Here is a 27,740-nt window from a genome sequence, read left to right on the forward strand (position 1 = left end):
ACCCAAATTAATTCCTGACTATGGGTGCTGTCTGTACGGAGTTTGAACGTTCTCCTTGTGACTGTGTGGTTTTTCCCTGGGTGCTCCAGTTTCCTCCAACACTCCAAAGGCGTACAGGTTTGTAGGTTAATTTGGCTTTGATAAAAAATTTAAATTGTCCCAAGCGTGTAGGATAGTGCTGGTGTACGGAGATTGCTGGTTAGTGTAGAGTCGGTGGGCCGAAGGGCCTCTTTCCGCACTGTATCTCTAAACTAAACTAAACTAAATCTCTGGAGGACGTGGCTTGGTGATGTTTCAGGTCGGGACCCTTCTTCAGAACAAGATGAAGAATAGTGCCAATCTCAAACGTTGCCTACACATATCCTCCAGAGACGCTGCCTGATCCGCTGAGTTACTCCAGCACTTTGTGTTTTGCTCAAGATTCCAGCATCTGCTATTCCTGTGTCTACCTAAAACGAATGGTGAGGTGAGGAGTTGAAGGAGATCTGAGATTTTATTCTTTCATCTAATGGGTGATTACAATCTGGAACACTCCCTGAGGAGGTGGTGGATGGCACGTACTATCACAACATTTAAATAATATTTAGATAAGCACTTGAATTGCACAGGCATTGTCGCCAATGGACTAACTATGGACGGCAAAATGGCACAGCAGAGGTGTTGTTGCCATTCGGCACCAGAGACGCGGGTTCGATCCTGACTAGGGTTGCTGTCTGTACGGAGTTTGCACGTTCTCCCTATGACCGTGTGGGTTTTCTCCGGGTGCTCTGGTTTCCTCCCACACTCCAAAGATGTGCAGGTTTGTAGGTTAATGAGCTTCTGTAAATTGTCCATAGTGTGCGGGATGGAACTAGTGTACGGGTAATCATTGGTCAGCGTGGACTTGGCGGGCCGAAGGGCCTGTTTCCACTCTGTATCTCTAAACTAAACTAAACTAAAGTAAACTAAACTAAACTAAACTATACTAGGACCTATGGTACGTGGGATTAGTATAGGTGGGTTTATGATGGATGGCATGGACACGGTGGGCTGAATGGCCTGTTTCTGTGCTGAATGATTCTATAATTCTATCAGACACGTTTTCATGCAATAACTTTGTGTCTGACAAAATTTTAATAATCAAAAACCCCACCTCAGTACTTTTTTTTAACGTCTCTTTGATTGGCATGTGCAAAAGTGGCTAAGAGATTAAATTTTAAATCCATGGATATTCCAGGGCAAAGCAGGGGATTTATAAATGTTGAAGGAATTGCTTTGAGTTGGTGTATCGTATGCTCTGTGCAAACAAGTGGAGACCTGGGATTCTCAATAAGCATCACCCTCTGATTCAGTGTAAAAAGGCAGCAGTTAGGAGGTACAATTTGATGTATAATTTGCTAATCACACTGCCATAATATTCCACACAAATTGCGCTGTGGATGAAGTCAGATCAAACTATTCCCTATTATCACATCTGCGAGTTTTTAGTTTTGCAATCAGGTTGTAAAGCAAAGAATATAAAATAAATCCGAACTAGGGCAGCACCCCATTGGGACCACAGAGTACTTCACAGCTAGGAGCTGCCATCAAACTTGAACATATATCCCTTGATAAAACAATGTCTTAGCTACAATTTCTAATCTAGTTCCAGCAGGATTCATTTTGTAATTCAAGTCAACCATTCTTCAATTTGCTTTGTCAAATGGATTAACATAAAGTGCGTGATAATTATAAATTAATATCATAGTCACTTCAGTTAAGTGACTTTACCAAAAACATTGTAGATCTTAATAAGACATAACTGAAAATAAGTATTTTTTCATCTTCTGCGCCCAAGGAATCATACAGATTGCACTTGAAATCTTTCTCATCAAACCTGATGATAATTATTTGAATGCAGATATAGTCATACATAAATGGATGCACAGTTAAAGATCAGGGAACATTCTTTAGTTTAGTTTGTGGAGAGGATGTGGAAAGTATGTTTCCACTAGTGGGAGAGTCTAGGACCAGAGGGCACACTCAGAATAAATGATGTACCTTTAGAAAGGAGATGAGGAGGAATTTCTTTAGTCAGAGGGTGGTGAATCTGTGATGGTGGTGAATAATTCATTGTCACAGACGGCAGTGCAGGCCATCAATTGGTATTTTAAGGAGTAGATTGACAGTTCCTTGATTAGGGTTATGGGGAGAATGGGGTTGGGAGGGAATGATCGATGATGGACTAGACTTGATGGGCTGAAAGGCCTACCTGCTCCTGTAACTTATGAACTTATGGAAGTAGACAAGTATTTTGATTCATCAAAGATGTTGAGAGATGTTCTTGGCTTCTTGATGTGCATCCTCCCCAGTTACCTCCACTCCGGTAACCTAACACATCTCTACCCTTGTTCATCTACTGCTGATGTCCTCATCCATAGCTTGGATAGCTAAAGATCTCCTGCACCTCATATTCCGCTCAGGTACCTTACAACTTAAGGATACCAAGATTGAATTCTCCAATTTTAGAAAAGTAAGCTATAAACCCCTCCTCTTCTCCCCTTCCTCCCTTTCCTTCTCTCTTCCCTGTGCCCCACCTGGTTAACATCCATTAGAGACCCTTGGACTATCCTTAAACTGTCTTTCCTGGACTTCAAACACTAAATGTTATTCCCTTTATCATGTATCCAAACACTGTAGGCGGCTCGATTGCAATCCTGTATAATCTTTCCGCTGACTGGTTAGCACGCAACAAAAGCATTTCATTGCACCTGTGACATGTGACACTACACATGTGACAATAAATAAACTTAACTGAACTAAACAAAACTAAACTAAACTTCCTCCTCTCCCCGTTCCCTTCCACCTATATTCCTTTCTCCTATCCTTATCTCCTTATCTCACACCTTTTGTCTTTTCACTTCTGGACTTTGTCCAACTATCTGCCAACCAAAACCCCCCCCTCATCTGCATCCACCTTCACTTCCTAAGCTTTGTCCTGCCCCTACCTTTCTTCCAGCTTTCCCCCTAACCCTCCCCCACCGCATCACAATCAGTCTGAAGAAGGGTCCTGAGCCGAAACGTCACATATCCACGATAGACACAATGTGCTGGACTTACTCAGAGGGTCAGGCAGCATCTCTGGAGAATAGGAATAGGTGATGTTTTAGGTCCGAACCCTTCTTCTAGATTCCACCCATCCATGTTCTCCAGAGATGCTGCCTGACTCACTGACTTACTCCAGCACTTTGTGGTTTTTATTTGTGTAAACCAGCATCTGCAGTTCCTTGTGCCCCAGGGTCTCCTGGTTGAACTCTCATCTTGCTCACTCGAATCTCTGCTACTCGATCCCTATCTCACACTGATCTCTGCTCACCCTTCACCTCTGTGCTTCCTGTCCAGCAAGCCTGAGCAATGACGTAGTACAGTATTTACATTCTCTGACTTCTTTGCAACACAGCTCAAATAACATTGAACTGAGATAAAGTGAGCTGACTGGCCTTGGCTGAGTGTGAGATCAAGGACACCTGATAAATCTGGTAAGACTTTCCACCATTGACATCATCTACACCTTGTGCTCCCTCGGAAAAGCAGCCAAGATAACCAAAGATGTCCCATTCCTTCTTCTCCCCGCTCCTGCCCGGCAGACGGTATACACCACCAGATATAGGAACAGCTATCTACACTATCTACACTAGTCCCAGTGTTTGGCCCAAATCCCTCAAAACCTATCCTTTCCATGTACCTGTCTAAATGTTTCTTAAACGTTGCGATAATACCTGCTTCAACCATCTCCTCTGGCAGCTCATTCCATACACCCACCACCCTCTGTGTAAAAAAGTTACCCTTCAGATTCCTATTAAATGTTTCCCCTCATCTTAAACCTGTGTTCAATGGTTCTTGATACCCCATTGTTGTATTTTAGTTTTTAGTTTAGTTTAGAGATACAGCGTGGAAAAAGGCCTTTCGGCCCACCGAGTCTGGACCGGCCAGCAATCCCACACACTTACACTATCCTACACACACTAGGGACAATTTGCAATTTTACCAAGCCAGTTAACCAATAAACCTGTACGTCTTTGTAGTGTGGGAGGAAGCCGGAGATCCTGGAGAAAAGCCATGCAGGTCACGGGGAGAGCGTACAAATTCCGTACAGACAACACTTGTAGTCAGGATTGAACCTGGGTCTCTGGTGCTGTAAGGCAGCAACTCTACCGCTGTGCCATCGTGCCATCCTAAGTACACACTCACACCTGTCCCCAGTTAAAAGGGTTTGGGATGTCCTCCGGTTTTGAAAAAGCACAAAATCTATTTTTTTCAGAACCGATTTTTAAGGCGCAGAGTAGAGTTGCTGCATATTACAGCGCTAGAGAACCGAGTTCGATACTGACTACAGGTGCTGTTTGTATGGAGTTTGTATGGAGGTTGTCCCTCCATGATTGTGTTGGTTTTCTCCGGGTGATCTGGTTTCCATCCACATTCCAAAGACATGCGGGTTTGTACATGAATTGGCTTCTGTAAATTGTCCCTACTGTGCAGGATGTGAAACTGGGATTACATAGACTTAGTGTCCAGGTGATCGTTGGTCGGCACAGACTCGGTGGGCGAAGGGCCTGATTCCATGATTCATCACTAAACTGAACTGAACTAAACTAAACTAAACTAAAATAAATGAAACTGAACTAAACTGAATGATTTGTGGAGATCTGGCCTTGGATTGTTGTTTTTGTTTACTATGGTTTCTAGTTATCCTACTTAATCTTCTGTGGTCTTGGAGCCTGCAAGAAGGAGCTGGTACCATCCATCAGTGGGGCAACATTACACGCTAAACATAATCTGGTATGAGAGTGGACATCCGCGGTGTATTGATAAAACAACAGCAAACTCTGAGCTTTTGCCAGAACTGCTGGTTAGAGATTGATGAAGTGCTTTTGCAATTATAACGCCATACCCTGAAGCATGGCATAGGAAAGCGAAAGACAAAGAACAGCTCGGGAAATCCTATTAAGACAGACCTGAGGCCAGTGCAGCGGAGAATGGCTAAGCCATCGGTTATCGCATATTCAAGGTTGCATTGAATCTGGAACTGAGAGCCCGTGTTGCTGTGATAAGTGTTGAGGCATTTCCTATTACCTGTGGAGTAAGGCGTTCTACATGCCCAGCTGAAAAATGAAAGGGAAGGATTCAAATTAAACCTCATGCAGCTAATGGCCTCCAAAGGTGGCACCTTGTAGCTATGCTTCCTTCTGACATAAATTCATTTGCTCTGATATCCTCCTGCAGTGGATCAGAGAAGCCATTTTTTGAAGCAACCATCAGGCTATTAAACACTGCAATCTCCAGATAGGCTCTGAACCATACAGACTTGGGGGCATTATGTTTGATTTTGCACTATTATTGTCCATTTATTTACACGCACACACACACACACACACACACACACACACACACACACACACACACACACACACACACACACACACACACACACACACACACACACACACACACACACACACACACACACACACATACATATATATATATATATATATATACATACTAGACTAAGTTGGACCTGTTGGGTCCCAGCATCACATGGGAGGGCTGGTCCCCTAGCACAATATTCCACCTCTCCACCATGTGGGGGGGGGGGGGGGGGGATTTCTGGAGCCCTAGTATGGGTGTTGTGGGCTGAAGGGACTGGTTCTAGAGGGATAATATGGACATTGTGGGCCGAATGGATTCTTGGGCTGGCAGCTCAGTCACTCAAGTCTGTTGTGCTGGCAGCTCACTCACTCACGGCTGGTGGGCTGGCAGTTAACTCATGGCTATCCTTGAAATTCCATTTCAAGCAGGGTGCAAGGCCACCAAATTCAAGTGCAGTTTCATACCACTTCAAGCAGGGTGCAAGGCCACCTAATTCAAGTGCAGTTTTATACCATTTCAAGCAGGGTGCAAGGCCACCTAATTCAAGTGCAGTTTTATACCATTTCAAGCAGGGTGCAAGGCCACTAAAGAGCGAGTTGTGACCTCTCCCTCCTCCATCTTGCAGAGACTGAGCCATGCCCACACTTCTGGGTTTTATAGTCCCTCCCCCTCCCAACAGAAGGGACGTGGCCTTCATGGCGTGATTGACAGGAGAGAGAATCTCAAAATGTTTTAAACACTAATAACTCTTTTATTTTTCATCGATGGGAAAAATCCTCGGCACCTGATGAGCGGAGGGGGACTGAGTAAGATGGCGAAATATCACAGCCGTATGTGGTAGCGTTTTTTCTAAAATCAATATAAAGCTCAAACAGGAAGTGGTCAAGATTAGACTTTTAATTATATAGAAGGGAAGGCAACTTTAATTAGGCAAGGCAACTTTAATTAGGCAAGGCAACTTTAATTAGGCAAGGCAACTTTAATTAGGCAACACAGCTTTAGCATTTCCAGACCAAAGGCAACACAGCTTTAGCATTTCCAAACCAAAGGCAACACAGCTTTAGCATTTCCAAACCAAAGGCAACACAGCTTTAGCACTCCCAAACCAAAGGCAACACAGCTTTAGCATTTACAAACCAAAGGCAACACAGCTTTAGCATTTTGCAAACCAAAGGCAACACAGCTTTAGCATTTCCAAACCAAAGGCAACACAGCTTTAGCATTTCCAAACCAAAGGCAACACAGCTTTAGCATTTCCAAACTATATTTTCATACCACATTAAGGGCACTGACAGGTCAGTAAGACCACTCACAGTAGCCATGTGTTTAGTGTTATTCACAGCTCAGACTGAGAGACGTGACCTTCTCGCTCCCCCATCTTGCAGAGACTGAGGCACACTCAACACTTCCGGGTTTTATAGCCCCTCCGGAAGGGGCGTGGCCTTCAGGAGAGAGAATCCCAAAAACATTTAAACACTAATAACTCTTTTATATTTAATTGATGGGGAAAATCTTCTTGTCCTGCGCAGCGGAGGGGGTCTCTGAGTAAGTTGGCCAAAAATCAAAGCCGTAAGTGGCAACGTTTTTTCTAAAATGAATATACAGAACAGGAAGTGGTCAAGATCAGACTTTTAGTAATCTACTAGACCAAGTGCAGACCCGTTGGGTCTGTTCCCCCAACGTGCGGTTGTGGGGAGGGGGGGGAGGCGGCATGCAGCGTCCCACACACTAACTATCCCCCCCCCTGCACTCATGCTAATTACCCCCCTTGATATTATATTAATATTATTAATTTGCTCCTTTTACCCCATAACCACTCTATCCACCGACACATAGCCCCCAACTTGCAGTCACATCTCGAGAGGGAGGGGGGCGGGGTTAGAGAGTGAGGGCAGAGAGAGAAGGGGCAGAGACAGAGAGAGAGACAGCGACACAGAGAGGGGCAAGAGGGATGGGGGTGGAGAAGATCTTGACCACTTCCTGTTTTCTGTTTCATGATTTTTGGAAAAGCGCTGCCATTTACGGCTGTGATTTTTGGCCATCTTACTCAGAGTCCCCCTCCGCTGCGCAGGACAAGAGGATTTTTCCCATCGATGAAAAGTAAAAGAGTTATTAAGGTTTAACAAATGTTGACATTCTCTCTGCTGCCCCTGCTGGTGGGAGGGGGGAGGGACTATAAAACCCAGAGTGTTGCGCCTCACTCAGTCTCTGCAAGATGGAGGAAGTGAGAGGGTCACGTCTCTCTGAGCAGTGAATAACACTGAACACATGTCTACTCAACTGTGAGTGCCCTTAATGGGGTTTGAAAATTTAAAATGTGGTTGCTTTGAAATGCTGCACTGCAAATGGCTGTTGGTGGTGGTAACTGATTTGAAATGCTGCACTGCAAAAATGGTTGTTGTTGGTGGTGGTAACTGCTTTGAAATGCTGCACTGCAAAAATGGTTGTTGATGGAAACTTGACAACTTCCTGTTTGCACAGTATATTGATTTTAGATAAAACGCTACCACTTACAGCTGTGAATTTTGGCCATCTTACTCAGTCCCCCGCCGCTCATCAGGTGCAGAGGATTCTTCCCATCAGTGAAAAAAAAAAGTGTTATTAGTGTTTAAAAGAATGTTGAGAATCTATCTCCTGTCAATCACGCCATGAAGGCCATGCCCCTTCTGGTTGGAGGGGGAGGGATTATAAAACCCAGAAGAGTGGGTGTGGCTTAGTCTCTGCAAGATGGGGGGGGGGGGGGGAGAGGTCACGACTCTGTCTGAGCTGTGAATCAACTGAACACACTGAATGTCTACTGAACTGTGAGTGTGGTGTTTGTGATGTTTATGTGGTGTTTTGTGTGGTTTTATAGTGGTTTTATGGTAGTTTCACCCTGCATGAAATGGTATGAAACTGCATTTGAATTTGGTGGCCTTGCACCCTGCATGAAATAGTATGAAACTGCACTTGAATTTGGCGGCCTTGCACTCTGCTTGAAATGGTATGAAACTGCATTTCAATTTGGTTGTCTTGCACCCTGCTTGAAGTGGTATGAAACTGCACTTGAATTTGGTGGCCTTGCACCCTGCTTAAAATGGCATCAGACAGCACTAGCATTTGGTGGCCTTGGACCCTGCTTGAAGTGGCATGAAACTGCACTTGAATTTGGTGGACTTGCACCCTGCTTGAAGTGGCAGGAAACTGCACTTGAATTTGGTGGCCTTGCACGCTGCTTGAAATGGAATTTCAAGGAATAGCTTTGAGTCAACTGCTAGCCCACCAGCCATGAGTGAGCTGCCAGCACATCATGCTTGAGTGACTGAGCTGCCATCCCAAGAATCCATTTGACCTACAATGTCCATACTAGCCCTCTGAAAACCAGTCCCTTCAGCCCACAATACCCATACTAGCGCTCCGGAAAGCCCCCCCCCCCCCCCCCCCCACTGGCCACCAATATTGGAATTAGTGGAGAGGTGGAATATTGCATTGGGGGACCAGCCCTCTCGTGTGAACATGGGACCCAACGGGTCCCACTTAATCTAGTGTATATATATATATATATATATATATATATATATATATATGTGTGTGTGTGTGTGTGTGTGTGTGTGTGTGTGTGTGTGTGTGTGTGTGTGTGTGTATGTGTGTATATGTATATGTGTCTACACATATATGTACATGCACAATCCACAATGCTTCAAATCTGTCGTTTTCCTTCTGTTCTTATCTCTGGCCTTTGTTCCAAACATCTGCTTGTCAGAAGCCCTCCTCGCCTGCGTCGACCTATTACTTGCGATGCTTTGGCCTCCCTCTCCCTTTTTCTATCTTTCTTCTCCTGTCTTCTCCTCCCGCACAATCAGTCTGAAGAAGGCTCTCAGGGACAGATTCGGGGACAGTTTCTTTCCAGCTGTTATCAGGCAACTGAACCAACCTATCAACAACTAGAGAGTGGTCCTCAACTACTATCCACCTCATTGGAGACCCTCACACATCTTTAATCGGACTTTGCCTTGCACTAAATCATGTGTATGCAATAATGTGTAGTAATGCAAATTGTAAGGATATGAAGCATAGGAGAGATATCTGTTCCATGTATAATGATATAGTAAGCACTTTATATGTAGACAGTAACTCCTACTGCAAGCATAAAAATAAGATACATTACTGGCTGGAATAAGTATGTAGCTGAGTACCATGCTGAAGCCCCCGAAGCCACTAAATCATGGGCTATGGCAGGTAGACCCAGACAGGGGCCTGTGTTTGAGTACAAGAAGCTCACTAATGGAAGACATAAGTATGCTGTTCGCTTCATCCATAAAAATGAGCAAGCTATGAGGGCTGATTCCATGACTAAGAAGCTGCTAGGTAACAGTGCTACTGATTTTTGGAAAGAAGTGAGAGCTCTTAACATTTGCAAAACATCTCTACCATGCACTGTAGATGGAATCTCCGGTACAGCTAATATTGCGGAGTTATGGCGACAACATTATACTACTTTATTCAACTGTGTCCAAGGGGGTGGGAGATTGCAACCTTCACGTGGTTCACCCTGTTTCAACAAATGCAATCAACCTGGCGTGCACAAACAGAAGATCAAACAGAACAAGTTGTCTTACAACTTTAGGCTGTGCACGCCATACGCAAGAAGAAGAAGAAGAAGAAGACCTGTGTCCAAGGTGATTTGGACAGGGTGGACAATATTGAGAGTAATGACTCAATGGTGATTATGTCACATGAGGTGTATCATGCCATGAACAAGCTGTCCAACAACAAAGCAAGTGGCTTGGATCATATTTCTGCTGAACATCTTAAGTATACGAGTATGAGGATAGCTCCTCTCCTTGCTATTAGCTTTACTGGCTTTATGATTCATGGCTTGTTACCAGACTCAATGTTGTCTGTTCTGTTAGTGCCGGTCATTAAGGACAGCCTAAATAATATGGCAGCCTAAATAATTCCAGGCCTATAGCTTTAGCCAGCTATAAAACATCTTAGAAAGAGCTCTGCTGGATAGAGTAAATAAGTTTGTTAACTCCACAGATAACCAGTTTGGTTTTAAAGCTAAACATGGCACTGGCTTGTGCATATATGCCCTAAAGGAGATTGTAAACAAATATGGAGGCAAAAACGCTTCAATTCTTATGTGCTTTATTGATGCTTCCAAAGCCTTTGATCGTGTTAATCACAGAAAGCTGTTTGTTAAAATTAGTCAAAGAGTGGTGCCTAAATACATTGTGAGAATTCTGGCCTACTGGTATGCCCACCAGACTATGCAAATAAAATGAGGCAATAGGGTCTCAGCCCCATTTGGGGTTAGCAATGGTGTTAGACAAGGGGGAATTTTGTCCCCAGTCCTTTTTAATCTTTATATTGATGATCTGTCCAAACAATTGAAAGCCTGTTATACTGGGTGGTAATATTTTAGTGAACCATATTATGTATGCAGATGATCTTGTGGTCTTTAGTCCATCTAGAACTGGTCTCCAGCAGCTCCTTGCTATAGGTTCTGTGTATGGTGCGGAACATGATATTAACGATAATGTTTGTAAGAGTGCTGTTATGATCTGTAGAACCAAAGATGATAAATGTCTAAAATTTCCTGATTTTAAATTGTCTGACAATAATCTTAGTGTCTGTAATAAGGTAAAATATCTAGGGCATTTTATTACAGAACAAATGACAGATGATGAGGATATTTATAGGTAATGGCGTATGCTGTATGTACAGGCGAATATTCTCTTGCGTACGTTTGGTGTGTGTACAGATGTGGCGAAGATGTCACTGTTTAGAGCATATTGCACACCACTCTATACTGCGCACCTGTGGACAAATTACGGAAAGACAAGTTTGCAGAGACTAAAGGTGGCCTATACTGATGCCATGAGAACACTGCTAAGGAAACCTAGATGGTGTAGTGCTAGCAGTAGTCAGTACTTTAGAAGCTATCCTAAGAGATCATATGTATACATTCATTTGCAGGATAAATGACTCTAAAAATGTAATTATCGTGGCCTTGTCAAACATAAGGTTTAGCACAACATTCTACGAATCCCATTTGTGGAGACACTGGTATCGCTGTCCCGTTGTAGGACACTGATCTTTCTTTTTTATTCTGGATCATGTATTGTTTTGTTTTAATATAGAATTTATGATGCTTTTATAAGTGACTAGACCAAGTGTAGACCCGTTGGGTCTGTTTCCCCAACGGCGTTTTGCGCGGGGGGGGGGGGAGGGGGGGCTGCGGCATCAAACTCACATTAATCACCCCCCAAACACACAGGTGGGGGGAGGGGGGATGTGAAGAGGGGAGGGAGGGGAGAGGAGGTGGAGGAAACGGGACAGCTTTGGGAGGGAAAGGAGAGCGGGGTAGGGGGTGAGAGAGGGGGGTGGGGAGAGAGATGTGGGGGAGGGGGAGGATGGGGAGGTAGGGGAGGAGGGAGGGAGGGGGAGAGGGGTGGGGGAGAGAGGGGAAAGAGTGGGGAGGGAGAGTGGAGGGGGGAAGGGGGAGAGGTGGAAGAGTGGCTAAACTGGCTTCTCACCCACAGAAGCTGCACCAGCCCCAGCCCCTGATGAACGTTCCATCGTGTGATGTCACAATGCCCGATGCTCACAGATGTCCAATCGGAATGGACTCATTTACATATGCCTTTGCAGGAGTCCCAGCCCATGGTGAACGTTTCAACGTGTGATGTCACAATGCCCAATGTTCAAATACATTGTTGCCATAGAGGGAGTACAGAGAAGGTTCATCAGACTGATTCCTAAGCGGATACTTTGAAAGAAAAGTGAAATCTCTACCGAAATGGAAAAGATGTCGGCATTTCTGCTTTCCCCCTTATCCTTAAACTTTGACCCCTTGTTCTGGTCTTCCCCAACATCCGGAACAATCTTTCTGCTTCTAGCCTGTCCATCTAGCGTATCTTGAAGTCGTCGAAGTCGGGTCCGTCTCGGCAACGCGGGGGGGGGGGGGGGGGGGGGGTGGCGGGGCGGCATCACACACACAAAGCATCCCCACACACAGAGCCTTAAAAGTGTAATGCCCCAACGCAGCCGTTGCCTACCCGTAGTCCCCACTGGAGACGTGGTCCTCGAAGTAGAGCCGTTCCCGAAAGGCCGTTTTTAAATGGCGTCGCTTGAGGTTGTGCTGCGGGCGCCAGCAGCCGTTATGGTCGCTGGCCAGCAGGAGGCGACAAAATGAGTGAGTGGGGGGGGGGGGGGGGGGGGAGAAGGTTTTAATGAAAAAAATGGACATAAACATAACGAAATGTAATGAGGAGTGGATAGCTGGAAGGGAAAGTGAAATGTCTACCGAAATGGCTGCTTGTATGGGTGAGAAGCCAGTTTATTTTTGAAAAACTGGGGGGGGGGGGATTTGATTAAAAACGTGTACTTAAACACGACGAAATGTAATGAGGAGCGGATACTTAGAAAGAAATGTGAAATCTGTACCGAAATGGAAAAGATGTTGGCGATTCTGCTTTCCCCCTTATCCTTAAACTTTGACCCCTTGTTCTGGTCTTCCCCAACATCCGGAACAATTTTTTTTTGCATCTAGCCCGTCCAACCCCTTAAGAATTTTATACGTTTCTATAAGATACCCCCTTAATCTTCTAAAATCTAGCGAGTACAAGGCTCCGCTATAAGATCTTTGGTCACATACTAAGCACGCGCCTCCACAAACAGATGAGCGTCTTCTTGAATGGAGAGCGAGTGGCCGCCTCCACAAACAGTCACACACACTGAGGACCCGCCCCCACAAAAAATATTTTGTGAGGAAGGGAGGAGGAGGGTGGAGAGGAAGAGGGGGAGGGGGGGGTGGAGAAGAGGATGGGGGAGAGAGGTGAAGGGGGGGGGAGGGGTTGGAGCGGGCGTGCATGAGTCGAGAGAAGAGAAAAGGGCAGAGAGAGAGAGAGGCTGGTACAACAACAAAAAAGCTGGATAAACTCAGCGGGTGCAGCAGCATCTATGGACCGAAGGAAAAGGGCAACGTTTTTGGCCGAAACCCTTCTTCCGGGTTTCGGCCAAAAACGTTGACCATTCAATTTGCTCCATAGATGCTGCCGCACCCGCTGAGTTTATCCAGCTTTTTTTATGTCTGCCTTCGATTTTCCAGCATCTGTAGTTCCTTCTTAAAGACAGAGACTGTGCACGGTAAGGGAATGAGGAGGGAGAGGGGGAAGAGTGTGGAGGGAGGGGGAGAGTGGGTTTGGAGGGGGAGAGGGGTGGGGGGAGAGAGAAGTGGAAGAGTGGGGAGGGAGGGAGGGAGGGGGAGAGGGGTAGCAGGAGTGGTGGAAGAGGGACAGGGGGAGTGGTGGAAGAGGGACAGAGGGGTAGGGGAAGGGGTGGGGGAGAGAGGGGAAGGGAGGGGGGGTGAGGGAGTGAGAGGGGTGGGGTAAGGGAAGAGAAGTGAGAGAGGGAGGGGTAGGGGGAGTGGTGGAAGAGGGACAGAGGGGAAGGGGGCGGGGGCGGGGGGAGAGAGGGAAGGGGGTGGGGTAGAGAGGGAAGGGGGGTGGGGGAGAGAGGGATGGGTGGGAGAGGGAGAGGGGTGAGGAGAGGGAGACATTGAAACATGGAAATTAAGTGCAGGAATAGGCCATTCGGCCCTTCTAGCCTGCACCACCATTCAATATGATCATGGCTGATCATCCAACTCAGTATCCTGTACCCGCATTCTCTCCATACCCCCTGATCCCTTTAGCCACAAGGGCCACATCTAACTCCCTCTTAAATATAGCCAATGAACTGACCTCAACTACCTTCTGTGGCAGAGAATTCCAGAGATTCACCACTCTCTGTGTGAAAAATGTTTTTCTCATCTCTGTCCTAAAGGATTTCCCCCTTATCCTTAAACTGTGACCCCTTGTTCTGGTCTTCCCCAACATCCGGAACAATCTTCCTGCATCTAGCCTGTCCAACTCCTTAAGAATGTTATACGTTTCTATAAGATACCCCCTCAATCTTCTAAAATCTAGCGAGTACAAGGCGAGTCTATCCAGTCTTTCTTCATTTGAAAATCCTGACATTCCAGGAATCAGTCTGGTGAACCTTCTCTGTACTCCCTCTATGGCAACAATGTATTTGAGCATTGGGCATTGTGACATCACACAATGGAACGTTCACCAAGGGCTGGGGCTCCTGCAAAGGCATATGTAAATGAATCCATTCCGATTGGACATCTGTGAACATTGGGCATTGTGACATCACACAATGGAACGTTCACCATGGGCTGGGGCTCCTGCAAAGGCATATGTAAATGAATCCATTCCGATTGGACATCTGTGAGCATCAGTCATTGTGACATCACACGATGGAACGTTCACCATGGGCTGGGGCTGGTGCTGATTCTATGGGTGAGAAGCCAGTATATTTTTGAAATATTGGGGGGGGGGGGGGGAAGGATTTGATTAAAAACGTGTACTTAAACACGACGAAATGTAATGAGGAGCGGATACTTAGAAAGAAAAGTGAAATCTCTACCGAAATGGAAAAGATGTCGGCGATTCTGCGTCTGGTTTCGGAGTTGCAGGGAATCAAAGGAAGAAAGGCGGTCGGCAGCCGTACATGTAAATGGATCCATTCCGATTGGACATCTGCGAGCATTGGGCATTGCAATTGGACATCTGCGAGCATTGGGCATTGTGACATCACACGATGGGAACGAATCAAAAGACAGACAGGCAGCCGGACGGACAGCAGGCGACAGGCACACAGTTTTAAAGATAGATAGATAGATAGATAGATAGATAGATAGATAGATAGATAGATAGATAGATAGATAGATAGATAGATAGATAGATAGATAGATAGATAGACTAAGATTTTATATGTATTTTATGATGTTTTTATATGCAATGTATTTTATGTAATGTTGTCCCTTGACTGGACCTTGAGTCAAGTTTATTATTATTGTTATTATTATTATTATGTATTTGTACACTGTGGATGGCTCGGTTGTAATCATGTATAGGAAGGAACTGCAGATGCTGGTTTACACGGAAGATAGACACAAAATGCTGGAGGAACTCAGTGAGTCAGGCAGCATCTCTGAAGAAAAGGAATAGGTGACGTTTTGGGTCATGTTCCTTCTTCAGAAGGAGGGTCTCGACCTGAAAAGTCACCTATGAAGAATAGATTAGGTAGATGCACAGAGTAGGAAATTGTGGACCGAGGACATAGGTTCAAGGTGAAGGGGAAGCTGGGGGGTAACTTTTTCACACAAAGGGTGGTGGGTGTATGGAACAAGCTGCCGCAGGAGGTAGTTGAGGCTGTTTGGAGGGATATGGACCAACCGCAGGCAGGTGGGACTAGTATGGCTGGGAAATGTTGGCTGGTGTGGGCAAGTTGGGCCGAAGGGCCTGTTTCCACGCTGTATCACTCTATGACTCTATGACTCTATTCCTTTTCTCCAGAAATACTGCCTGGCCTGCTGAGTTACTCCAGCATTTTGTGTCATCACGTGTAGTCTTTCCACTGACTGGTTGGCATGCAAAAAATGATTTTCATTGTACCTCAGTACTCGTGACAATAAACTAAACTAGACTAAACTAAATAAACTCAACCCAAAACTTTGCCTATCCATGTTCTCCAGAGATGTTGCCTGACCCGCTGAGTTACTCCAGCGTGTTGTGTCTTCTTTTGGTCTTTTTTATTAAAAATACACTCACAATGTCTCTATCTCATCTGTTTCTAAGTTGTAAGAGATGCTGACATCATTTCCTCTACAACATGCAGCATTTTTCCTTCTGGAAAAATTATGGTTTTTCCAAAACAAACATTCCCCCCCCCCCCTTGTGCAAACTTAAAGCACACGGTATTGGGGGTTCAGTATTGATGTGGATAGAGAACTGGCTGGCAGACAGGAAGCAAAGAGTAGGAGTAAACGGGTCCTTTTCAGAATGGCAGGCAGTGACTAGTGGGGTACCGCAAGGCTCAGTGCTGGGACCCCAGCTATTTACAATATATATGAATGATTTGGACGAGGGAATTGAATGCAACATCTCCAAGTTTGCTGATGACACGAAGCTGGGGGGCAGTGTTAGCTGTGAGGAGGATGCTAGGAGGCTGCAAGGTGACTTGGATAGGTTGGGCGAGTGGGCAAATGCATGGCAGATGCAGTATAATATGGATAAATGTGAGGTTATCCACTTTGGTGGCAAGAACAGGAAAGTAGACTATTATCTGAATGGTGGCCGATTAGGAAAAGGGGAGATGCAACGAGATCTGGGTGTCATGGTACACCAGTCATTGAAAGTAGGCGTGAGCAACAGCGGAAATTGGAGGAACAGCACCTCATATTCCGTCTGGGGTCCTTGCGCCCCTATGGCATCAACATTGAATTCCCCCAATTTGGCTAGCCTGTGCTGTCCCCTCCCCTTCCTTCACCCTCTAGCTGTCTCCTCCCACCCTCCCATCCACCCGCCCTCGGGCTCCTCCTCTTCCCTTTTTCCTTCTTTCTTTCCCCACCCCCCATCAGTCTGAAGAAGGGTTTCGGCCCGAAACGTCGCCTATTTCCTTCGCTCCATAGATGCTGCTGCACCCGCTGAGTTCCTCCAGCAATTTTGTGTACCATTGAAAGTAGGCATGCAGGTGCAGCAGGCAGTGAAGAAAGCGAATGGTATGTTAGCATTCATAGCAAAGGGATTTGAGTATAGGAGCAAGGAGGTTCTACTGCAGTTGTACAGGGCCTTGGTGAGACCACACCTGGAGTATTGTGTACAGTTTTGGTCTCCTAATCTGAGGAAAGACAATCTTGCCATAGAGGGAGTACAGAGAAGGTTCACCAGACTGATTACTGCGATGGCAGGACTTTCATATGAAGAAAGACTGGATAGACTCGGCTTGTACTCACTAGAATTTAGAAGATTGAGGGGGGATCTTATAGAAACTTACAAAATTCTTAAGAGGTGGACAGGCTAGATGCAGGAAGATTGTTCCCGATGTTGGGGAAGTTCAGAACAAGGGGTCACAGTTTAAGGATAAGGGGGAAGTCTTTTAGGACCGAGCTGATACATTTTTTTTCACACAGAGAGTGGTGAATCTGTGGAATTCTCTGCCACAGAAAGTAGTTGAGGCCAGTTCATTGTCTATATTTAAGAGGGAGTTAGATGTGGCCCTTGTGGCTAAAGGGATCAGGGGTTATGGAGAGAAGGCAGGTACAGGATACTGAGTTGGATGATCAGCCATGATCATATTGAATGGTGGTGCAGTCTCGAAGGGCCGAATGGCCTACTCCTACACCTATTTTCTATGTTTCTATGATTCTATCTGCAGTTCCTTCCTGCACATTTTCTCTGCTCCGCTGCGAAGTCATCTCAAGATATGGCAACTTTGAAGAAGTTCTCCTCCTCTCTCTGACGGGAGTTCTGCAACACATTCTCTCGCTGCTGCCCCTCTGTGATTCCTCCTGCTCTCCGGCTCTCTGACCACCTCAGTCTCAAGAAGGGTCTCGACCCGAAACATCGCCAGCGTTTGTGCCTATCAACAGCCAACGAGCACCTGTTCACAAAAGTTCTATGTTATCCCAGTTTTGCACTAAGGGCAACTTACTGAAGCTAATTAACCTACAGACCTGAACGTCTTTGGAGTGTGGGAGGAAACCGGAGAATCCTCACGCGGTCACAGGGAGAATGTACAAACTCTGTGTAGATCGCACCCGTGGTCAGGATCGAACTCGGGTCTGTGGCGCTGTGAGGCAACAACTCTACCCTGCACCACCGTGCCGATCTCTTCCACTTAGAACCTCTGTGCTTTCCGTCAATCCCACTCTTATAAGGTGATACAGTTTATAAGCTGTTGTATCACTTTCTCTTCATTGTGCCAGCTATCTGAAACTATAACACCAGTTTCAGATTCACCCACCAGAAAAATATTTACCACTCAGAATCCTAGATTCTTCTGGTTGCCCCTATACAGAAAGGACATGGAGACTTTGGAAAGGACGGAGTCTTTAGAAAGGACATGGAGGCTTTGGTAAGGGTGCAGAGGAGCATTGCCAGAATGATTAAAATAACAAAACAAAATGCTGGAGTAACTCAGCAGGTCAGGCAGCATCTCTGGAGAACATGGAGAGGTGATGTTTCGGTTCATGACCCATCTTCAGATTGATTTACCAGAATGATGCCTGGATTAAGGGGTATTAGCTAGAGGGAGAGGTTGGACAGACTTAGATTGTATTCTCTGGAATGACGGAGGTTGCAGGGAGACCTGATAGAAGTATATAAAATTATGAGGTGTATAGGGTGGACAGTCAGAACCTTTGCCAGGGTGGAAAAATCAAATACTTGAGGGCAATGCTTTAAGATTAGGTTGGCAAAGTTTCAAGGAGATGTGCAGGGCAAGTTTTGCACAAAGGGTGGTCAGTGCCTGGAGCACACTGTCAGGGATGATGGTTGAGGCAGATACTATAGTGGTAATTAAGAGACTTTGTAAAGGCATTTGGATATGCAGGGAATGGAGGGATGTGTCTGTGCCAAACATGATGCCAAGAGCAAGACTTACATGCAGGCAATAAGAATTGATCTATGCATCATGTTCGGCAAATACATTGTGGACTAAAGGGCCTGTCCCTGTGCTGTACATATGTTCTATGTTCTGTTAGGATAGCTAGACATAAGGAACCTATGTAAGATGATATATAATCACCAATGTTCCTTGATTTCAGTTATGTTAATGAAGAATCTAGTTTTAGTCATTGAGGCATGGAGTCACAGAGTCATGCAGCATGGAAACAAGCCCTTCGGCCCTTTGAAACACTCTCCCTGTATCGACTGCATAACCTTTCATAATAACCTTTCTAATATTCTTTGCTCAAACTTCAGCTCTCAGAAATTAATATATTAAAAAAACATCTATTGTTTCCCGACAGAGAATCTTGCTTTTTGAGCTGTTATTCCCTATTAGGAAAATAGGCCCATCTGCCCACTGATTCCCTGCTAACCACGTTCACGTTATAAAATGCTTGCATTAAAAATGTTCCTTTTACATTGAACATAGAGTTATTGACAAACAGCATAGAACAAGGCTCTTCAGCCCAACTGGTCCATGCCGACCAAGATGCCCCATCCAAGGTCGTCCCATTTAGAGTCATAGAGTCTTATGCCCCTGTCCCACTTAGGAAACCTGAACGGAAACCTCTGGAGACTTTGCGCCCCACCTAAGGTTTCCGTGCGGTTCCCGGAGGTTGCAGGTGGTTGCCAGAGGTTACAGGTAGTGGAAGCAGGTAGGGAGACGGACAAAAACCTCCGGGAACCTCCGGGAACTGCACGGAAACCTTGGGTGGGGCGCAAAGTTTCCAGAGGTTCCTGTTCAGGTTTCCTAAGTGGGACAGGGGCATTACAGCGTGGAAACAGGCCCGTCGGCCCAACTTGCCCACACCGACCAACATATCCCATGTACACTAGTCCCACCTGCCTGTGTTTGACCCATATCCCTCTAAACCTATCCAATCCATGTATCTATCTCAATGTTCCTTAAATGTTGCGATAGTACCTGCCTCAACTACCTCCTCCTGCAGCTCATTCCTTACACCCACCACCCTTTGTGTAAAAAAGTTGCCCATCGTGTTCCTATTAAATCTTTCCCCCCTCACCTTAAAACTATGTCCTCTGGATTTCAATCTGGATTTATTCTAAGGTAAATATTTTTCTGGTGGGGTAATTTGGAACTGGTGTTATATTTTCAGAATAAAGCAACCCCCATTTTAATATAGCAATAGATATGTTCTTCCTCCAGACATAGACCATAAAACAGCCACAGCACATGAATAAGCTTTTGTCCCACAGTCTATATTGCACATGATGCCAAATACAACAGATATAGTGAAGAAAAAAATTCTGAATGCAAAATGTAGTTCTCAGCATTGTGGTTTAACAGTTCCAGAGAAAAATTCCAATGTCAACAGTGAGGGAGGTTGGAAGATCAGGACTGTACCCTAGCTTGTGGAAGAACAGTTCAGAAGATTGATAACAGCGGGGAAGAAGCTGTTTCTGTGTCTAGTGCTACGTACTTACATGATTTTGTATCTTCTGCCTGATGGGAACAGGGAGGGGAGGGAATGACCAGGGTGCAAAAGGTCCTTTATCGAGGTCAAGAGGTAAGAAGCACATGGGCTGATCCCTCAAGCCTATTATATCATTCTGTAGACGGTTCTGATCATTGACATCTGCTCCACATTCCTGCTTGATTCCCCACAGTTTAGGTTTAGATTTATCATTGCCACAAGCACCATGGTGCAGCGAAAAGCTATGGTTATTGTATGTTTTACACACAATGAGAGCTAGGGCTTGAGGAAGTGTTGTAGAGCAGAGGCATCAAGGAGTGTGTACATTGTTCCTTGAAGGTGGCGTCACAGGTAGATGGTGTGGTCAAAAAGGCTTTTGGCACATTGGCCTTCATCAGTTAGAGTATTGATTATTGAGTGTAGAAGTTGGGAGGTTATGTTGCAGTTATATAAGACGTTGGTGAGGCCGCATTTAGAATATTGTGTTCAGTTCTGGGCACCGTGTAATAGGAAAAATGTTGTTAAGTTGGAAAGGGTGCAGAAAGGATTTACAAGGATGTTGCCAGGACTTGAGGGTCTGAGCTAAAGAGGGAGGTTGAGCAGGCTGGGTCTATATTCACTGGAGCGCAGAAGGATGAGGGGTGATCTTTTAGAGGTGTATAAAATCATGAGAGGAATAGATTTGGTGGACGCGCAGAGTCTCTTTACCAGAGTAGGGGAATCGAGAACCAGAGGGCATTGGTTTAAGGTGACGGGAAAAGATTTTATCAGAACCTGAGTGGTAACGTTTTCACACAAATGGTGGTGGGTACATGGAATGAACTGCCGGAAGAAGTAGTTGACGCAGGGATTATCGCGACATTTCAAGATTCAAGAAGATTCAAGATTCAAGAAAGTTTATTGTCATATGTCCCAGATAGGACAATTAAATTCTTGCTTTGCTTCAGCACAACAGAATATAGAAGGCATAAATACAGAACAGATCAGTGTGTCCAATATTATTGTATAAATATATACACACATCAATAAATAAAACAGAAAAGGTGCAAATAAACAGATAATGGGCTATTAATGTTCAGAGTTTTGTTTGAGTTGAGTTCACTAGCCTGATGGCTGTGGGGAAGGAGCTGTTTCTGAACCTGGACGTTGTCGTCTTCAGGCTCCTGTACCTTCTACCTGAAGGTAGCAGGGAGATGAGTGTGTGGCCAGGATGATGTTGGTCTTTGATGATACTGCCAGCCTTTTTGAGGCAGCGACTGTGATAGATCCCCTCGATGGTAGGGAGGTCAGAGCCGATGATGGACTGGGCAGTGTTTACTACTTTTTGTAGTCTTTTTCGCTCCAGGGTGCTCAAGTTGCCGAACCAAGCCACGATGCAACCGGTCAGCATGCTCTCTACTGTGCACCTGTAGAAGTTAGAGTCCTCCTTGACATACCGACTCTCCGTAATCTACTCAGGAAGTAGAGGTGCTGATGTGCTTTCTTTATAATAGCATCAGTGTTCTCGGATCAGGAGAGATCTTCAGAGATGTGCACGCCCAGGAATTTGAAGCTCTTGACCCTTTCCACCATAAACGTTGATATAAACGGGATTGTGGGTCCCCATCCTACCCCTTCCAAAGTCCACAATCAGTTCCTTGGTTTTGCTTGTGTTGAGGGCCAGGTTATTGTGCTGGCACCAATTGGTCAGTCGATTGATCTCACTTCTATACTCTGATTCGTCCCCATCAGTGATACGTCCCACAACAGTGGTGTCGTCAGCGAACTTGATTCAAACAATTAGATAAGTACAAGGATAACATAGGTTTAGAGGGATACTAGACTAAGTGGGATCCGTTGGGTCCCATTCTCACATGGGAGGCTTGGTCCCCCAATGCAATATTCCACCACTCATGCATAGCTCCAACTGACGGGTTCCCATTGTGATGCCCCTGATTCCCCCTCCTCCCCTCAGCCCCTCCCACTCTGCCCCTTGCCCTTCCCTCCCCACGCACTCACGCACGCAATTATAAAAGGACTGGTCAAGCTAGATGCAGGAAAAATGTTCCCAACGTTGGGCGAGTCCAGAACCAGGGGCCACAGTCTTAGAATAAAGGGGAGGCCATTTAAAACAGGTGAGAAAAAACTTTTTCACCCAGGGAGTTGTGAATTTGTGGAATTCCCTGCCACAGAGGGCAGTGGAGGCCAAATCACTGGATGGATTTAAGAGAGAGTTAGATAGAGCTTTAGGGGCTAGTGGAATCAAGGGATATGGGGAGAAGGCAGGCATGGGTTATTGATAGGGGACGATCAGCCATGATCACAATGAATGGCGGTGCAGGCTCGAAGGGCCAAATGGTCTCCTCCTGCACCTATTTTCTTTGTTTCTATGTTTTTGTGCAAATTTAAAAACATAGTAAACCGGAAGAGGACAAGATGAGAGTTTTAGTTATAGATAGACAGACAGACAGACAGACAGACAGACAGACAGACAGACAGACAGACAGACAGCCAGACAGACAGACAGACAGATAGACAGACAGACAGACAGACAGACAGACAGACAGACAGACAGACAGACAGACAGACAGACAGACAGACAGACAGACAGACAGACAGACAGACAGACAGACCAAATGCAGGTAAGTTGGTCTAATAAACACAACAACTATTATTAACTTGCTTTGAGTGAGTTAAACTCTCTACAACATTGCAACACATTCTTATTTTCCATGGTATCTATTGTGGACGGGATTGATGTATTTTGAAATCCCACTGGGGACCAGAACTCACCCAACAAAAATATTTCATTTGTGACAGGATGTTCCAGCCAGTTAACTCCCAGGTTTAAGGAAACCATTTTAACTTCTGCCTTTAGCATTTAATTCAATGTCTTTCTGATACTTGTGGAAAGGAGATTTATGATACAATTTCAACTCCTCGTAAGATATTATAGAACCACAGAATGATGCATCAGGTGGAGATTATTGTGTTCAGGTCAGTTTAGTTTATTGTCACGTGTACCGAGGTACAGTGAAAAGCATTTGTTAACCAGTCGGCAAACAGACAATACATTATTACAATCGATCCATTTACGGTGCACAGATACATGATAAGGGAACAACATTTCATGCAAGGAAAGGCCAGCAGAGTCCGATCAAGGATAGTCCGAGGGTCACCAAAGAGGTAGATCATAGTTCAGGACTGCTCTCTGGTTGTGGTAGGATATCTGTTGGGAAGATATTAGCTATTCATTCTCAATATATGAATCATGTTCCACCAGAGTTCATCTACTAATATACTTTTTTGACTTTAGAGATACACTTGCTTTGGCCCACCGAATCTACACTAGCACTATCCTACAAACTAAAGACAATTTGCAATTTTACCAAAGCCAATTAACCTTCAAACCTGTACGTTTTTGGAATGTGAGAGCAAACCAGAGCATCCAGAGGAAACCCACATGATCACAGGGAGAATGTACAAACTCCATACAGACAGCACCCATAGTCAGGATCGAACCCAGATCTCTGGCGCTGTAAGACAGCCGTTCTACCCAGTGCCACCGTGCCGCCCAAACAGTCTCAATGCTGAATTTTCAGCCTCAGGTAATTTGCTCTTTCTTTTATTCTGCATCAGGACTGGTTAGTCTCATGCAGGCAGAAGAGATCAGATGGTGGCGCAGCAGTAGAGTTGCTGCCTTACAGCGCCAGAGGCCTGGGTTCGGTCCTGACTATGGGTGCTGTCTGTGTGGAGTTTGTTAGTTGGGTTGGTTTTCTTTAGGTGCTCCGGTTTCCTCCCACACTCCAAAGATGGACAGGTCACAAATTGCAAACTGTCAGGTTGCATCACAGTTTGGTCTGGGAACAGTTCTGCCCAAAACTGCAAGAAATTGCAGGGTTGTAATTGTAGCCCAGTCCATCACACACACCAGACTCCCCACCACTGACTCCAACTACACTTCACGCTGCCTTGAAATTAATATGCCACTATAATCAAAGGCTTATCTCACCCCGGTCATTTCATTATTCCCCCTGCTCTTATCCAGCAGGAGATACAGAAGCATGAAAATAGGCAACATCAGACCCAGGAACAGCTTCTATCCCTCCGTTATCAGACTTCTGAACAGTCCTTCCGTTAGCGAGGGCACTGTCTGATTCACCTCTACCCCGTTGCAAACATTAGACTTGGTCTATGGAACTGATGTGCCACAATACACAATACAATACACAATACAATTTATTTGTCACTTGAACCTCATAGAGGCTCAAATGAAATGTTGTTTCTGCAGTCATACACACAAGAAAAAAAGACCCAAGACACAACACAATTTACACAAACATCCATCACAGCGCATCTCCTCCTCGCTGTGATGGAAGGCAAAAAAACATATCCCTCCCCTGCACTCCCCATTCCCCTCCCAATGTCAGAGTCAAAGCCCCCGGTGGGCGATGGCAATTGTCCCGCGGCCATTAACGCCGCGCCGGGTGATGCAAGGCCCTGCTCCAGGTCTTGTTGTTGGAGCCTCCGGCGGGCGCTAGCAAAGTCCCGCAGCCGTTGAAGCCGCGCCGGGCGGTGATGTAAGGCCCCGCTCCAGGTACTCCCCGACCCCGCGACTCGGGCGGGAGAAGCCGCCGTTGCGGAAGCCCCGAAAAGCGGTCACCCAGCAGGGACCCGCGGGCTCCCGGTGTCACTGTCCACCGGACCTGCGGTAAGCCTCCGAATCCCCGGGGTCGGGTCGCAGCAGAACCACAAGAACTATATCCTGAACCCTGTATCTTCCCCTTTGCTCTATCTGCTGTACTTGAGTTTGACTTGATTGATTTATGTAGTGTATGATCTGATATGTTTAGGAAGAAACTGGAGATGCTGGATTAAACCAAAGATAGATGGAGTAATGCTGGAGTAACACAATGGGACAGGCAGCATCTCTGGAGAAAATACCCTTCAGACTGATTATCTGATCTGTTTGGATAGCATGCAAAACAAAGCTTTTCACTATACCTCGGTGCACGTGAAAATGGTAACCCTGAACTAAACCTAAATTTGTCTGTGACACCTCCAATTTTAATATTATCACCAGGGTTGAATTTTAACTTTGTACTTTGATATGCAGTATCCATATTCAAATCATTTATGTAGCAATGTTACAAAATTTTGAGATTTTAAAAATCAAGTCTGTAATTTATCCCATCAGATAAAGCATAAAAATAAGTTTAATTTGACACCTAATTCACTTTCATATCTCAAGTATTTAAAAAGTTATGGCCATTTTCATACTGGGAAATGAGCATCTTGTTCCCTATTGATTTTCTATGGACATAACAAAAAAGTTGTGATCGTGAACAGTCAAAAGCCCATAACTTTCTTAAAAATTAAGAGAACTGAATGAAATTTTCAGTTATCATAGATTGAAGCATTCTGAAACAAATATAAAATAATCTTACTTGGATGACTTGAAATTAAAGCATATAATTAGTTAGTTACCTAATTGTAGCTAATTTCAGACTTCAATTACTAGATCTAAACATTTATCCATTTCTTAATAAATGATTAACATTTTTAAATAGCCTAAATGTCCAAATAATATTCACAAATAATTCACAATAAAACATGATTTTTAAATCTCATTTACATTAATTTATAGGCCAAATGGAAGGAATTCAGTGTTCAATTGCTGTAAATAAATGCCCATTTAAATCAGCTTTCCAGTGGGTCCCTGTGGAACGCGCTGGTTTAGAACGTTCACATTGCGGTAGATTTGTGCCCCAAATGCCCAGAAAAATACTGCGCGATATAATAGGCCCAAATTGAGCTACTCGCAATATTAAACTTTGTATAAAGGGATCTTTAGAAGCCCTTTTTAATGTAAAAATATACAGCCCACCTTCTGCTATCTGCTTTATGAGACTCTGCGGTTGCTGTCGGTCACGGGTTTAGAGATTGATTTTTAAACTACTATAACTATTATTCAAGGCCTTTAAACCTAATAATAGCTTTTGCGACGGGGTCTTCCAGCGATTTTTCGTTAATAATTAACTAGGCTGACCATCTTCGATTTGAACAGCCTAGAGAAAATCGCGTTTTAAACCCGCCCCCTCTAAACGGCGCCAAAATCGCGCACACCCTCAGCGGCAGATTTTCAAAGACGCTTCAGGTAGGCTTTGCAACATACCTAATTTATGCATGTCAAAACAAGCAGTGTTGGTACTGAATATGACTGTTTAGCATTCTCCTGTCTAAAGGGCCATTTACCACGACTCACTGGTTTATGTAAGCCTATGCTGCAAAACTCCAAATGCAGCCAATTTATTGAAGCCTCCCATGGCTTGTGTAATAGCGCTAATTTGAAATGGGTCTGAGTCACAGTGAGTTTCTCTTTGGTTTGCGTGGGGAGGAACCTTCACAGCCACATCACACAAGAGGTTCTGTGGGTTCTGAGCAATCAAACATCTACACCTTCTTAATTCCGAAGCTGGGACCCCTCTGAATTTCATACTTGCATGCCATTCGACAAGTTATCAGCAGCAAATTCACTGAGTAAAGAAATCTTGGCGAATCAAAACTTCTCTCCGGTTTAAAAGTTGGATGAACAATGAAAATATATCACTGTAAATTGTTTTACCAAACATGAACCTTATTCAGAATAAGGTGGGTGGCACGGTGGTGCAGCGGTAGATTTGCTGCCTCACAGTGCCAGGTGCCTGGGTTCTACGCTACAGGTGCTGTCTGTACAGAGTTTGTATGTTTGCCCTGTGACGGCGTGGGTTTTCTTCGGCTGCTCCGGTTACCTCTCACACACCAAAGGCATGCAGGTTTATAGGTTAATAGGCTTCTCTAAATTGTAAATTATCCCTAGTGTGTAGGATAGTGCTGGTTGGCACGGACACATTGGGGTGAGGGCCTGTTTCAAAGCTGTATCCCTAAGGTCCAAAGTCTAAATTGGAAATATATAGAACACAAAAACCTGTGCATAAACTATTTCTACATCCAAAGTGTCTTTATATTCAATAGTATCATACTCAGTTGTGTTCGTGCCTATCTTTAGGCAAGAATCAACATGAATTGCTGGAGTAACTCAGCGGGTCAGGCAGCATCTCTGGAGAACATGGATGTTTCTGATCTGGGACCTTCTTCAGTAAGTCAGAATCAAGCTGTGCCTGAATCTGTCAGTACACTATGTGCTTTCAAGCTTTTGATTCATCTGGCCAGCAGGAGTGGAGAGAATGGGAAATGACCAGGATGGGACGGGTCCTTGGTTATGTTAGCTGGTTTACTGAGGCAGAGTGGGATAGATGGAGTCGCTGGTCCAGGGGAGAGGCTGGTTTGTGAGATGGACTCGGCTGCATCCATACATCCCCAGGGAGTGGAACCTGCAAGCCCTGCCTTCCCA

General features: G+C 45.1%; 1 long non-coding RNA gene across 1 annotated transcript; it reads right to left on the reverse strand.

The window, feature by feature from the left end:
• Positions 1-343: 343 nt before the first annotated feature.
• LOC116971715 lies at positions 344-20,077 on the reverse strand. The gene is made up of 3 exons (XR_004411581.1): positions 20,062-20,077; positions 731-733; positions 344-414 (listed from the first exon to the last, which is right to left on the reverse strand). It is a non-coding gene; the product is annotated as an uncharacterized LOC116971715 (long non-coding RNA).
• Positions 20,078-27,740: the final 7,663 nt, after the last annotated feature.

This window comes from Amblyraja radiata, chromosome 4 (assembly GCF_010909765.2).
Source record: "Amblyraja radiata isolate CabotCenter1 chromosome 4, sAmbRad1.1.pri, whole genome shotgun sequence".
Classification (NCBI taxonomy): Eukaryota; Metazoa; Chordata; class Chondrichthyes; order Rajiformes; family Rajidae; genus Amblyraja; species Amblyraja radiata.